Here is a 12,728-nt window from a genome sequence, read left to right as displayed (position 1 = left end):
ATAGGAAAGGTGGCCTAGGAGGGAAGGTTTAGAGTAGGGCGCACTGACACGTCGCCAACACTTCCGGTGCTCCAGATCTTGGGACCGAATAGGCTCCGGAGGGGGCGTTGCCGACTTTCCCGCCCCCTCTTCCTCTCTCAGGGAGAGGCGTGAATATAATAAGCTCTAGTAGGAGAAGCAGCGCACATTCTCCCGACCTGAGTCTCAGTCTTTTTCTCCTCGTGAGGCAGAGAACCCCCCCTCCCCTACAGAGGCCACAAGCACGGGTCTTCAGGGCACGAGTCCCACGAGGACGGCACCCCGCCCCCACCCCTTAGCGGGCTCAGAGCCTGTGGTAGCGTCCAGGCAGCCGTCCAATCAGAAGGCTCCAGCGCAGCGGAAATGCGTGGCCTTGTGGGGGAGGGGCTCCAGGCTACCCGTGTATCCATGGCGACGACCTGCGGCCGCCCCTACCAGTTCGGGGCGGGATTGGGGTTTCCCCCGCGCTAGCGTTAGGAGTCCAGCTCGGCGCTCCGTTAGGAGTTCGTCTGGAGGTTCCCGCGCGACCGAGCTGCTTCTCTGCTCTTTAGTAGATCACCCAGCACCTCCCTACACTAGCGATCCCTGCTCTGTGGTCGCTGTCCCAACTCCCACTTTTCAGACAGAAACTGAGGCCCAGAGACGGTCTTAGTGTTGGCCAAACGGTCACACCGCAAGTTTAGGGCACAGCCAAGGCAAATTCCACGAGTATTTTTTTGAGACCATCCTTACTATGGTTGGCAGATTTAGCAGATAAAATACAGGAAGCCCAGTTCAACTTGAATTTCAGATAAACAAATGGGACATACTTATACGAAAAAATAATTCATGTTTTGTTCAAAAATCCAAATTTAACTGGGCTCTTTGCATTTTACCCAACAGCCCTACCTACTGCGTGCCAGGCACTGAGCTTCACTCAGCCTTGAACAAAAATACGCCCAGGGTCCTGAGTGAGAATTGCAGACTCTGAATTTTAATTGTTTAGTTAGAACAGAGAGAAAGGAACAAAATGAGATAACCAAAATGGAGAATATCAGGGGCGATTTAAATGCCCCATGAATCCTTCTCTGGCCCTAGGATCAGACCCTATAGGGGTAACTTTTAAAGTATACCCTCCTGGTCCTACTCCCCCCCCCCCCTCCATGTTTTGCAAGGATCAGGATGAGCTTGATCCCACAGATATTTTTCCTGTCTCAAGGCACCTCTGGAGTCCTGCGCTAGGCTGTCTTATCCTACTCTCTACTCTCTGAAAACTCATCTTTGGAGGAACCTGCTAAGTCAGCACTTGAATAGCCCTCAGAGCAAGGATATGGTGCAAATGGGGATCACAGGTACAAAGACGTGATGGGGGGCTTCCTCCCTCCCAGGTAGTTGACCTGCAGAGCCCATGTTCTAGCCACATATGACATGACCTCCAGAGCTCATATTTATTTTATCCTTAAGCCACTCTAGGCCAGGAGAAACTATCACAAAAATGGATTAAATCTCTAGGGAGGCCTCAAAAGACCTAACCTTAAGCCTCCTTTCAGTTCCCCAGATCCTTCTTCACCCCATGAGATGAAAAAGATACTTGGCTAACCCCCAGTGGGCTCCTCAGATTCTGTTCCTGGCTGGGCTTCCTTTGTACAGCCTGGCCTGGTGTTTTGAGATTCAGTAGCTGGTGGATTAGACTACCTCTTAGGTAAAACAAAAGTTCTGAGACTTGGAGGCATGATGAGCATGGAATCTGAACTAGATTGCCTGGCTTCTCAGCCCTGCTCCACCATTTACTTACTGTGTGGCCTTGGGCAAGTGATATACTCTCTGAGTTTCAGTTTCCTCAACTGTGTAAGTAGTAGTTCCTGCTTTGAAGAGCTAGATCTGAGGTTTTACAGAAGATAATGCAACCATTTGACCTTAGCAATTTCACTCCCTTTTACCCAAGAAATGAAAACACATGTTCACGCAAAAACTCGTACTCAAATGTTCACAGCAGCAAGAGTGGAAGCAACCCAAAAGTCCATCAGCTGAGGATAAACACAATGTGGTGTACCTATACGATAAACTATTGTTGAGCCAGAAAAAGTAATAAAGTACTGATGTACACTATGACGCGGATGAGCCTTGAAAACATTATCCTAAGTGAAAGAAGCTAGACATAAAAGGCCACACGTTGTATTACTGATTTACATAAAATGTTCAGAACAGGTAAATCTATAGAGACAGAAAGTAGATTAGGGGTTGTCTGGGGCTGGAGGAAGGGAGGTGGGGGGATGATAGCTAAAGTATTTTAATTTACTTGAAGCCCACCAGCATCCTCTTGGGACAGAGAACTCGCCTTCTGTGGAGTGATAGGAACTGAGATTTAGGGGTCAGACTGAACGGGGTTCAGTTCCTTTCTCAGTGGCTTCCCAGCTACATCCATTATTCCTTTTCTCTGTAATCACCTCTCTCCTAAAATGCAAATAAGATCATCCACCTTACAGTTGTTGTAAGGGTCAAACAAGATATATTTTTTTAAGATTTTATTTATTCATGAAAGACACAGAGACGGGGAAGAGACATAGGCAGAGAAAGAAGCAGGCTCCATGCGGGGAGCCCGATGTGGGACTCGAGATCCCAGGACTCCAGGATGATGCCCTGAGCTGAAGGCAGATGCTTAACCACCTAGCCACCCAGGCATCCCACAAATGAGATATTTTAAAATAGACACCAAACAATGAATTTTCTGAAAGAGAAATAAATCGATTCCATTCACAACAGCATCAAAAACAATAAAGGGGGCCTGGGTGGCTCAGTCATTAAGCATCTGACTCTTGGTTTCGGCTCAGATCATGATCTCAGAGTCCTGAGATCCAGCCCCACTTCTGACTCCACACTCAGTGAGGAATCTGCTTGGTATTCTTTCTCTCCCTCTCTTTCTCTGCCCCTTTCCATCATGCTCTCTCTCTCCCTCTCAAATAAAGAATATAAATAAATAAATCTTGAAAAAAAAAATAAAGTGCTTGGAGATAATCTTAACTAAGGAAGTAAAAGATCACTACTCCAAAAACTGTAAGACATCAGTGAAAGAAATTGAAGACACAAAATAAATAGAAAGATACTCTATGATCACGGATTGGAAAAACTAATATTATTAAAATGTCAATACGACCAAAAGCCATCTATAGACTCAATTCAATCTCTGTTAAGATTCCAATGGCATTTCTTTCCAGAAGTAGGAAAAAAACAAAAAACTCCTAAAACCACAAAAGATCCCAAATAGCCAAAGAAATCCTGAGAAAGAAAAACAAAACAGGAGGCATCACAATTCCTGATTTCAAGCTATCCTATAAAACTGTAGTTAGTTTAAAAAGTTGGTGTTGGGATCCCTGGGTGGTGCAGCGGTTTGGCACCTGCCTTTGGCCCAGGGCGTGATCCTGGAGACCCGGGATTGAATCCCACGTCGGGCTCCCGGTACATGGAGCCTGCTTCTCCCTCTGCCTATGTCTCTGCCTCTCTCTCTCTCTCTCTCTCTCTCTGTGTGTGTGTGAATATCATAAATAAATTTTTTTTTTAATTAAAAAAAAAAGTTGGTGTCCATCAGTTATTTCTCACTGAAATTGGAAAAATAAGAAAAAATTTAATAGACAACTGGTTTTTTGTTTGCAGAGGAAAGATACGCTTTTTGTGGAAAATATAGACAACTCAGAAGAGAATGTCAAAAAAGGTAAAATTCACTATAATTCCATCCAAAACTGAAAAAAGGCCTGTAAATCCAGGCCCTGATGGATAGTTTCTCAATAACCATTAATTCCCACCCACTAATTCTCACAACCACCACAAGAAGTTGGGAAAATAATGTCCAGCATTTTGCAGATGAGCAGCTGAAGTTCAGTAGGGTTAAGTGATTTGCCCACACAATGAGACTCAAAATCTGGTTTTCTGGCTTCTAATCTAATACTTTGCCTTGGAACCAGGCTACCTCTCAGACACTGTGTCGTGCGAATCACAGCTCCCCCATTAATTACTATGTGACTTTGGGTAAATGAATTCATCTCTCTAAACCTGTTTCCTCATCTGTGAAATGGAGAGAATAATCGTACATACCTTGTAGAATTGTGAAACAAGAAAAAGACATATTTTAAACAAGGAAAATGGACATGTTTTATAAGCTAGCATGGTGGGACCCTGAAGCCTGTAGCTAAGTACACAATATTAGTCAAGAGTGTTTGGGGGCATAGAGCCCTGGATTCAAAGCCTAGCTCTACTTTTTTTTTTTAGAGCTACATGGATCCAGGAGAATCACTTCTCTAAGTGACTTTCTAAGCCTTGATTGCCTCATCTGTACAATGGAAATAATTAAAAGATCCACCATAACTAGGGTGATAGGAGCGCTTAGCAGAATGTCTGGCTCATAGTAGGTCCTCATTGCCCAGTAGCTATTAACCATATAAGAAGGAGTAATTATAGCTTATATAGTAATTATATAAGACTGGCAATTGAATAAATAGAGAAGATCTTGGCCAAAAAGTTGGGAAAAACCTTCCCACACACAGGAGGAGGGAAGAACCAAAGGGAATCAGAGTTCAAAAGTGGAAAATGGAGCAGCTGCTGGTAAGCCCCCCGGAGGCAGTTTCACCTTGACCCACAACACTGAAAAGGGGTGTGTCTTCCTGAATAGATAAGGATCAGAAGAACAAAGCATGCTATTAATTAAGTCTTGCCTATTTTAAGTTTATGGAATATTCTTTCCCTTAAAGATAAGCTCACAATTAAAGTTCAAAAGGTAAACACAGAAAGGGGGTGGGGCCAGTCCCCGCTCTCTGCTCAGCACCCCTTGCCAGCCCCTGGACTAGGAGCTGGGTGGTCTGGTCCCAAAGCCAAGTTTCCTCACCCAGGGTCTGTAGCAGTCAGACAGCAGGGGGTCCAGATAGACTCAGAGAGCCTGGGAACCAGCCCAGGGTGTCTCCTGGTCCTGGTCCCCAGCGAGCAACTAGAACTGAACTTCAGAGGAGGGAGAATGGAGTCGCTTTTCCTTACTTCCCCCAGGAGGATATGAGTCATAGAGAAGAAGCCAGGCAGCACTGGAGTTGCCTAGGATGTAACAGAAAAAGCAAGCGCCTTCCCATCTGGGTGGCCTTGGGCAAGTCGCTTCCCTTCGGCATCTGGGTTTCCTCCTCTGTAAATGAGCCCCTAGGATTGGAATGAAGATTATAGGAAGCCGACTTTGAGAGAGTGCCTGCCATGGCCATCGTCGTAAACTCTCCAAATAAACTGACTTCTTATTATCTCCCAGATTATTTTCATTGTGTTGACGGTACAGTTTATGGAGTCAGGAAGTGTGTCTATTGTCTATTCCAGGTGTAAGCTTGGCAAGTCACATCCCCTCCCTGCACCTCAGTTCCCTCACCTTTAAAATGAAGTGATTGTAAAGATGGAGTGAATTGATGAATAAAAAAACTTGACCTAGGGATGCCTGGTTGGCTCAGTGGTTGAGAGTCAGCCTTCTGCTCAGGTCATAATCCCGGGATCCTAGTATCAAATCCCTCATCAGGCTCCCCATGGGGAGCTCACTTCTCCTTCTGCCTATGGCTCTGCCTCTCTCTGTGTGTCTTTCATAAATAAATAAAAAAATCTTTAAAACAAAAAAACCTATACCTAACAATATAAAGCCACTGCCTTCTCCTTTCTGTTCTCTCCCCCAGAGCTGGGCAAATTAGGAAAGCAATAAGAAATACGATAGCCAGCACGATTGGATTGTAAATGGCTAGTTTACTTATCAGCTATCCCTTTAGATCAGAGCTTTCTCTCGTGATGGAAATGTACTACGTCTGTCCTGTCTAGTACAGTAGCCACTAGCCTCCTGTGGTTATGGAACATCTGAAATGTGGCCAGTTGGTCTGGGGAACTAAATTTTTATTTCATTTTAATTGATTTAAATTTAAATAGCCACATATAGCTAATGGCTACCATACTGGACTGTACAGGTTGGGCTGTTAAACTCCAAGAGACTAGTCATCAACTCTGTCTTTTTGTCCTTATATCCCAAACACCCAGCAGAGGACCTGGCACATAATACGTGTTCAGTGTATATTTGTTGACAGAAAGAATTACCAGAAGCAGGGAAGTGAAAAGAAAACATTCCAAGAACTGTGTCCCTCTTCCCTCAAAGTTTCCAAGACTTATCCGGTAAAATGGGAGAATAGTGGTCTCTCTCTCCTAGAGTTATAATGATAATTCACAAGTTAATATTTGTAAAGTGCTTGATAGAATGCCAGCAAGGTAGCTGGTGTTGTTCAAGTGTTTGTTAATTAAAATATAACCCATCTAGGGGTGCCTGGGTGGCTCAGTTGGTTAAGCCTCTGACTCTTGATTTTGGCTCAGGTCCTTTTTTTTTTTTTTTTTTTTCTTCTTTTTTCTTTTTTTCGGCTCAGGTCCTAATCTCAGGTGGCAAGATCAAGCCCCAGGCTTCACCCTCGGCGGGTAATCAGTAGGCTTCTCTTTTTCTCCCTCTGCCTCTGCCCTCCCCCTGCTCATGTTCTCTCTCTCCCTCTTTCTCTCAAAAATAAATAAATAAATAAATAAATAAATAAATAAATCTTTTTTAAAAGATTTTATTTATTCATGAAAGACACGGAGAGAGAGAGGCAGAGACATAGGCAGAGGGAGACAGGCTCCCTGCAGGGGAGCCTAATGTGGGACTCTATCCTAGGACCCTGAAATCATGACCTGAGCTGAAGGCAGACACTCAACCACTGGGCCATCCAAGTGCCCTCTAAATAAATAAATCTTAAAAAAAAAAAAAATTAGCCCAGATGAATTTGTCTTTTTCAGAGAGTGTATCTGTTGTATTTAAATTTGGGGGGGGGGGGCGGGGGGGGCGCGGATCTCAGGTGGCTCAGCGGTTTAGCGCTGCCTTCAGCCCAGGGCATGATCCTGGAGACCTGGGATCGAGTCCCATATCTGGCTCCCTGCATGGAGCCTGCTTCTCCCTCTGCCTGTGTCTCTGCCTCTCTCTGTGTGTGTCTTTCATGAATGAATGAATAAATAAAATCTTTTTTAAAAAAATTTGGTTGCAAGTGAAAGAAAATCAAAGTTATAATGGCTCTGAAGACACAGGTTTTTTTCTCTGACTTGTGAAGGACTCTGGAGTGAGGAACTCCAGGGCTTTTGTGGGGGGACAGGAGGGGGCTGGTTCCTAGAGGGTGTCAGGGACCCTCTATTTGGTTTTCCATTGACTCCACCTCAGCACTGACTTCTTCCTCATGGTCCAAGATGGCTGCTCAAGCTCCAAGCCTCAAAGCCACATTCCAGCTAGTAAGAAGGAGGAAGAAAGGCAAAGGAACCCAGGTCTTCCTTTTAAGGACACTTCCCAGAAACTGCACATGCTTCTATTCCATCAGTCAGAACTTGGGCACAAGGCCACAGTGAGCTCCAAAGGAGGCTGAGAAATGTATCTTGATTCTGAATATCCTATTAATGGAGAGTTTTATTACCAAGGAAGATGAAGAGAATAGTATTGGTGGACAACTAGCAGTGTCTCCCCAGAATTCAAGTTTCACCCTAGGGTTTGGTTTTCAAGCCTTTGTAGCTACTAATACTAGTAACAATGCATGTGTATATGGGACTCTTCAACCCACACTGGGCTTTCCTGTCTGCTGTCTGATCTGACCACTAAAACCCTTCCAGGCACATATGTCGTTATTGTTGTTATGGTTACTGTTTCCTCTTGAACAGATGAGAAAATGGAAGTTCAGCAACTAGCTCAAGGTTCCAGAGACTACGTGATGGATCAGGGAATAGAATCTAGTCTGTCTAGCTCTTACTCCTTGGTCTGTTTTCCCACTCCATGGCACTGCCTGTGACTTCATGGCTCCCAAAGCACAAGGAAATGATCCAAAAAGATCCAACAGTGGGGCACCTGGGTGGCTCAGTGGTTGAGTGTCTGCCTTTGGCTCAGGTCATGATCCCAGGGTCCTAGGATCGAGTCCCACATCAGGCTCCCTGCTTCTCCCTCTGTGTCTCTGCCTCTCTCTGTGTGTCTCTCATGAATAAATAAATAAAATATTTTTCTAAGGGATCCCTGGGTGGCACAGCGGTTTAGCGCCTGCCTTTGGCCCAGGGCGTGATCCAAAAAAAAATTTAAAAAATATTTTTCTAAAAAATTAAAAAAAAAAAGACCTGACACTGAAGTAGAGGGACATCTGAGGTCAGGAGAATCACTGGGGATGAGGCCTGGAGCCCTTCCTGCATCTGAGGGTGGCAGTCACAAATGGCTGCCACCCTCTGCACCCCCATGGGAGAATAGGTCAGATATGCTTCTCAAAACCAGTCAGGGAAGACAGATGATAGAGGAGCAAACATATATATTTATCTATTCATGGATTTTGTTCATTTATTCAATAAATAATTGCTGATTACCTATTGGACACTGGAGATATTAAAGTGAACAAGGAACAGGTGGTCTCTGCCAACATGGAGCATCCATTCTCAGGAGGGGTTGGGGATGTCACATAATAAACAGATAACCAGGGATCCCTGGGTGGCGCAGCGGTTTGGTGCCTGCCTTTGGCCCAGGGCGCGATCCTGGAGACCCGGGATCAAATCCCACGTCAGGCTCCCGGTGCATGGAGCCTGCTTCTCCCTCTGCCTATGTCTCTGCCTCTCTCTCTCTCTCTGTGTGACTATCATAAATAAATAAAAATAAAAAAAAATAAACAGATAACCAAAAAAGTATTTTTTTTAAGATTTTATTTGTTTATTCATGAGAGACACAGAGAGAGAGAGGCAGAGACACAGGCAGAGGGAGAAGCAGGCTCCATGCAGGGAGCCTGATGTGGGACTTGATCCCGGGTCTGCAGGATCACACCCTGGACTGAAGGCGACGCTTAAACCGCTGAGCCACTGGGGCTGCCCCCAAAAAAGTATTGTAATAAAATAAACAAATCAGGCCATGAATTTCATGAATCTCTAAATAGTATAAATGGGATGTGGCCATGGCTTCCTACCTTCCTTCCATAGGGAAGTCCACAGGGAATACCAGGAGGTATTTAAGCACAGTCCTCAACCGCCCTCACCATGAGAAGGATCCAGCTATTGGAAGAAGTGCAGGGAAAAGCACTTTAAGCACAAAGAACAGCATGTGTGAGGGCCTTGAACCTGGCCCCCACTAAGCACTGTGCATGGATCATCTCTTCACCACCACCCCACCAGGCAGATGCAATTATCATCATTAAGAATAAATAATGAGGGCAGCCCCGGTGGCTCGGCGGTTTAGCGCCACCTTCAGCCCAGGGCGGGATCCTGGAGACCCAGGATGAGTCCCACATTGGGCTCCCTGCATGGAGCCTGCTTCTCCCTCTGCCTGTGTCTCTGCCTCTCTCTCTCTCTCTCTCTCTCTCTCTCTCTCTATATATATATATATATATATATATATATATATATATATGTCTCTCATGAATAAATAAATAAAAATATTTTTAAAAAAGAATAATAAGGCTCAAATAGGAAGACAGACTCCTTGAACTCCTACATGCCTTGACTCCCTTTAGTGGCAGAGCTGGGATTTGAACCCAGCTTCATGTTACCACTGAAGCCCATGCCTCAGTAGCAATGCTCAGCCCCTTTGACCTCTCTCTAAGAAAGACGGGCATCTGTGGAGAATGGGAGCAGGTGGCAGGCACCTCCAGAGGGATGGAGGGATATTCTGGCCCTGCAACCTATGCCACAGGCACAGCCAGCAGCACCAGGGCCACTCGCCAGGACCGTGCTGTGCTGACAGTCCCTCCCTCGTCAGAGAACCAGATCCCAGGTTTCAGCTGATATCTTGTCACTGTCAATGAGAGACTCCACTACAGCCATTAAAGAATACCATAGCTGGCTCTCTCTTCCCCTTTCCTTGAGAGAGGATTATGGAAGCATGAGGACATATGGGAGAGAATAGTAGGTAAATGGGGAATAACAACACAATAATAACCTCAGAGACTTTTATAATGCTTACTATGCTAGGTCCTGCTCCAAGGGCTCCCATGACGCTAACTTGCTTCATCTTCCAAACAACCCTAGAACAGCATCCACATTTTACAGATCAGAAAACTGAGGCCCAAAGGGTCGTATAACTTAATCAAGAGGACACAGCTAACAAATGGCAGAGCAGGGATTTGAACCCAGGTAGCTGACTCCTGAGCTCACACTTCTTTTAGCCTTTTTATTGCAAAATACGACAAACAAAAAAAACACACAGAAAAGTTCCCGATGTGGGATTCCATCCCAGGAATGGATCACGCCCTGAGCAGAAGGCAGACGCTTAACCGCTGAGCCACCCAGGCGTCCCCTAAATCTCTTTCAATCTGTAAGTTCTCCCTCCATTCTTTTCTTTTTCTGTAATTTATTTATGGAAGAGCTTTAGTTGTTTGACCTGCGGACTTTCCCAGCCTGGATTTTGCCAGTGGAATACTCACGGTACAACTCAGCATGTTACTCTGTCCTCTGAATTTCATGCCAACTAGCCGCTGGATCTAGAGGCATGCTCAGACTCAGGTTCTATCCTTCTGGAAAGGCCCGGGGAGGTGGGATGGGGGCGGGGGCCTGGAATGTCTGTTTCCCTCAGTCCTTTGATCAGAGCCCATGCTGTTAACCACATTGCTATAGAGATGCTTCCCGGGTGTCCTTAGTTGCTCCGTGATTTGCTCCACCCACTGGACGCATCTGTCTCCAAAAGCGAGCCTTTTATAGGCAGCATGATTTCTGCTGCCATGGGGCTGGCTGACACTTGAAGGCAGTCCTTCAGAGGTCCCACCTGAGCTTCTCCACACTCCAGGGGCTGCAGTGGATGGGGCCCTGCCTCCCCAGTGAGCGTCATCTCTGTCTGCTCCTCTCTCCAGCCCAGTTCACCAGGCAGATGGAATTCTGCTTCGTTTCCCAAATACCCATGCTCTCCCTTACCACTGGGCCTTTGCTTGTGCTGTTGCCTCAACTAGAAACTCTATTCCTCTCACCTTCCCTGACTGAGCCTGGCTGATCCTTCAGGTCCTAGCAAATTGTCCCTCCACATCACCCCCACCCTGCCAGATTATCTTTTACATATCCTCACTTCTCCTAGGCTAACCTCATAGGTAGCCTAGGAAGCAACACTGATGCCACCACATTATGCTTGTTTTCTTAACTGTTTTCCCTGCTAGTAGAGACAGGGAGCCTGGCACAGGACCTGGTACACAGTAGGTGCACAGGAAATGTCTGTCTGGTGCACGCATGCATGACTGAATGGACTTTACGAGTTATACAGAGGCAAATCCAGGCTCAGATTTAAGGACCTTGCAGATAGTGAGAACCCTTCTAAGATGACTCACACCTAGCTCCTCCCCAAGGGAGGTAGTTAAGCAGTTGTGTGGTTCAGATCAAGAAAGAATTCCCACCTGGGATAGGGTCCATCTAGAAAAATGAGTCTTGGTTCTTGGAACATAGCAGAACCTTCTCTTCAAATGATCTTACTAGGAACCACTAAATATAAGACAGGTTCCAGAGGAGAAGTTTGAGTTTCAGCATCGGTGGAGGCAGAAGCCCAGCCCCTGGGTTTCCCCTTGTCCTGAGCACTAGAGTTTCTCTGAACAGTGGCCTGGCTATATTCTCAAGTCGCTTTATCCTAGCCACTATGTCTGTGATTAGGAGGCCACCACACTGGGGAAAGAAAGTGTCCTAGCTGACACCCTAACTCCGCCCCCTCCCTGTGGTGCCATCAGGGGCTCATCCTATCAGCTGACAGAGATGCCCACAGAAGCCCTCTTTCTATGAACTGTTCCTCTGGCCCTCCAGGCCATTGTGTTTCTGTAACCGTGTAGATCTGAGGGCTCTAGGCTGAGCCAAGCCAATACAGGAGCGGGCAGGGCCGCAGGCCTGCCTCATGGGGCACAGAGCCAAGGGCTTAGTCTCAGAATTGGATTATGAGAATGAATTTGGAACTCCCAGCACCCCCTCTGGCCTCACGGACATGGGGATTACCCAGGCCTCTGGCCGGGGGCCCTCAGGTCTTCCCACATTCCCTGCCAAATCTGAGAACAAGGATCCTGTCTCTGCTGCAGCATAAGGGCAGGGATTTCTCCACTCACCACCCACTTCCAGCCTTTGGCTCACAGCCCCCTGCTGCCTGGAGCACACCTGCTTCCCACATGTCTGGGACTTACAGCAGTGTTATTCAAATTGTGGCCCATTAGGTAGGAGGGCTCTTTTCAGTGCCCTTTCTTGGGGATAAACCTTTTGCTTCCCCCAGAATCTACTGCTTGTCTCTATAGCCTTGACTGGGGGAATTCAATGCTTTGGTGAAGTTTCTATTCTGTTCTCTGGCAAGAATACTCTTCTGTCATGGGCACTCTTGATTTGTTGAGGCTTTTAGAAACCAAACTGTGGTCCCTGACTGACAGCAAGAACATCCCCTGGGAGCTTGTTAGAGATGCAAATTCATGGACCCCACCTCAGAGCCTGAATCAGTATCACTAGGGTGGGGCCCGGATATGTGGTTTAACAAAATCTCCAGGTGATTCTTACATGCTAATGTTTGAGAACCACAGGCTCAAAGTGCACAGGTCCCTCCTGCACACCTGTCTGGTTATTCCCTAACCCCATCAAAAATTCTGGGCAACTTCTACCCACTAACATCTCCTTTATGTGAATGGCAGCCCTAGGAAGGGAGTAACATGATGCTCTGAGAGCACTTCCTGGGGCTTTATTATCTTTTATTGTTCCCCTATTACATA

The 12,728-nt window shown here is 46.2% G+C and overlaps 1 long non-coding RNA gene across 2 annotated transcripts; it reads left to right on the top strand.

Moving 5' to 3' along the window:
* The first annotated feature begins 3 nt into the window (after positions 1 to 3).
* Positions 4 to 3,523, top strand: LOC112676683 (uncharacterized). Of its 2 annotated transcripts, none has more exons than XR_003146660.3 (3): positions 4 to 568; positions 1,217 to 1,349; positions 1,943 to 3,523. It is a non-coding gene; the product is annotated as an uncharacterized LOC112676683 (long non-coding RNA). The 2 variants fall into 2 exon arrangements; XR_003146661.3 differs by having other exon boundaries at positions 4 to 1,112.
* The last annotated feature ends 9,205 nt before the right edge of the window (positions 3,524 to 12,728 follow it).

This window comes from Canis lupus, chromosome 26 (assembly GCF_003254725.2).
Source record: "Canis lupus dingo isolate Sandy chromosome 26, ASM325472v2, whole genome shotgun sequence".
NCBI classification, from domain to species: Eukaryota; Metazoa; Chordata; class Mammalia; order Carnivora; family Canidae; genus Canis; species Canis lupus.
The sequence above is the reverse complement of the archived record's forward strand: the minus strand, read 5'-3'. Positions and strand labels throughout refer to the sequence as shown.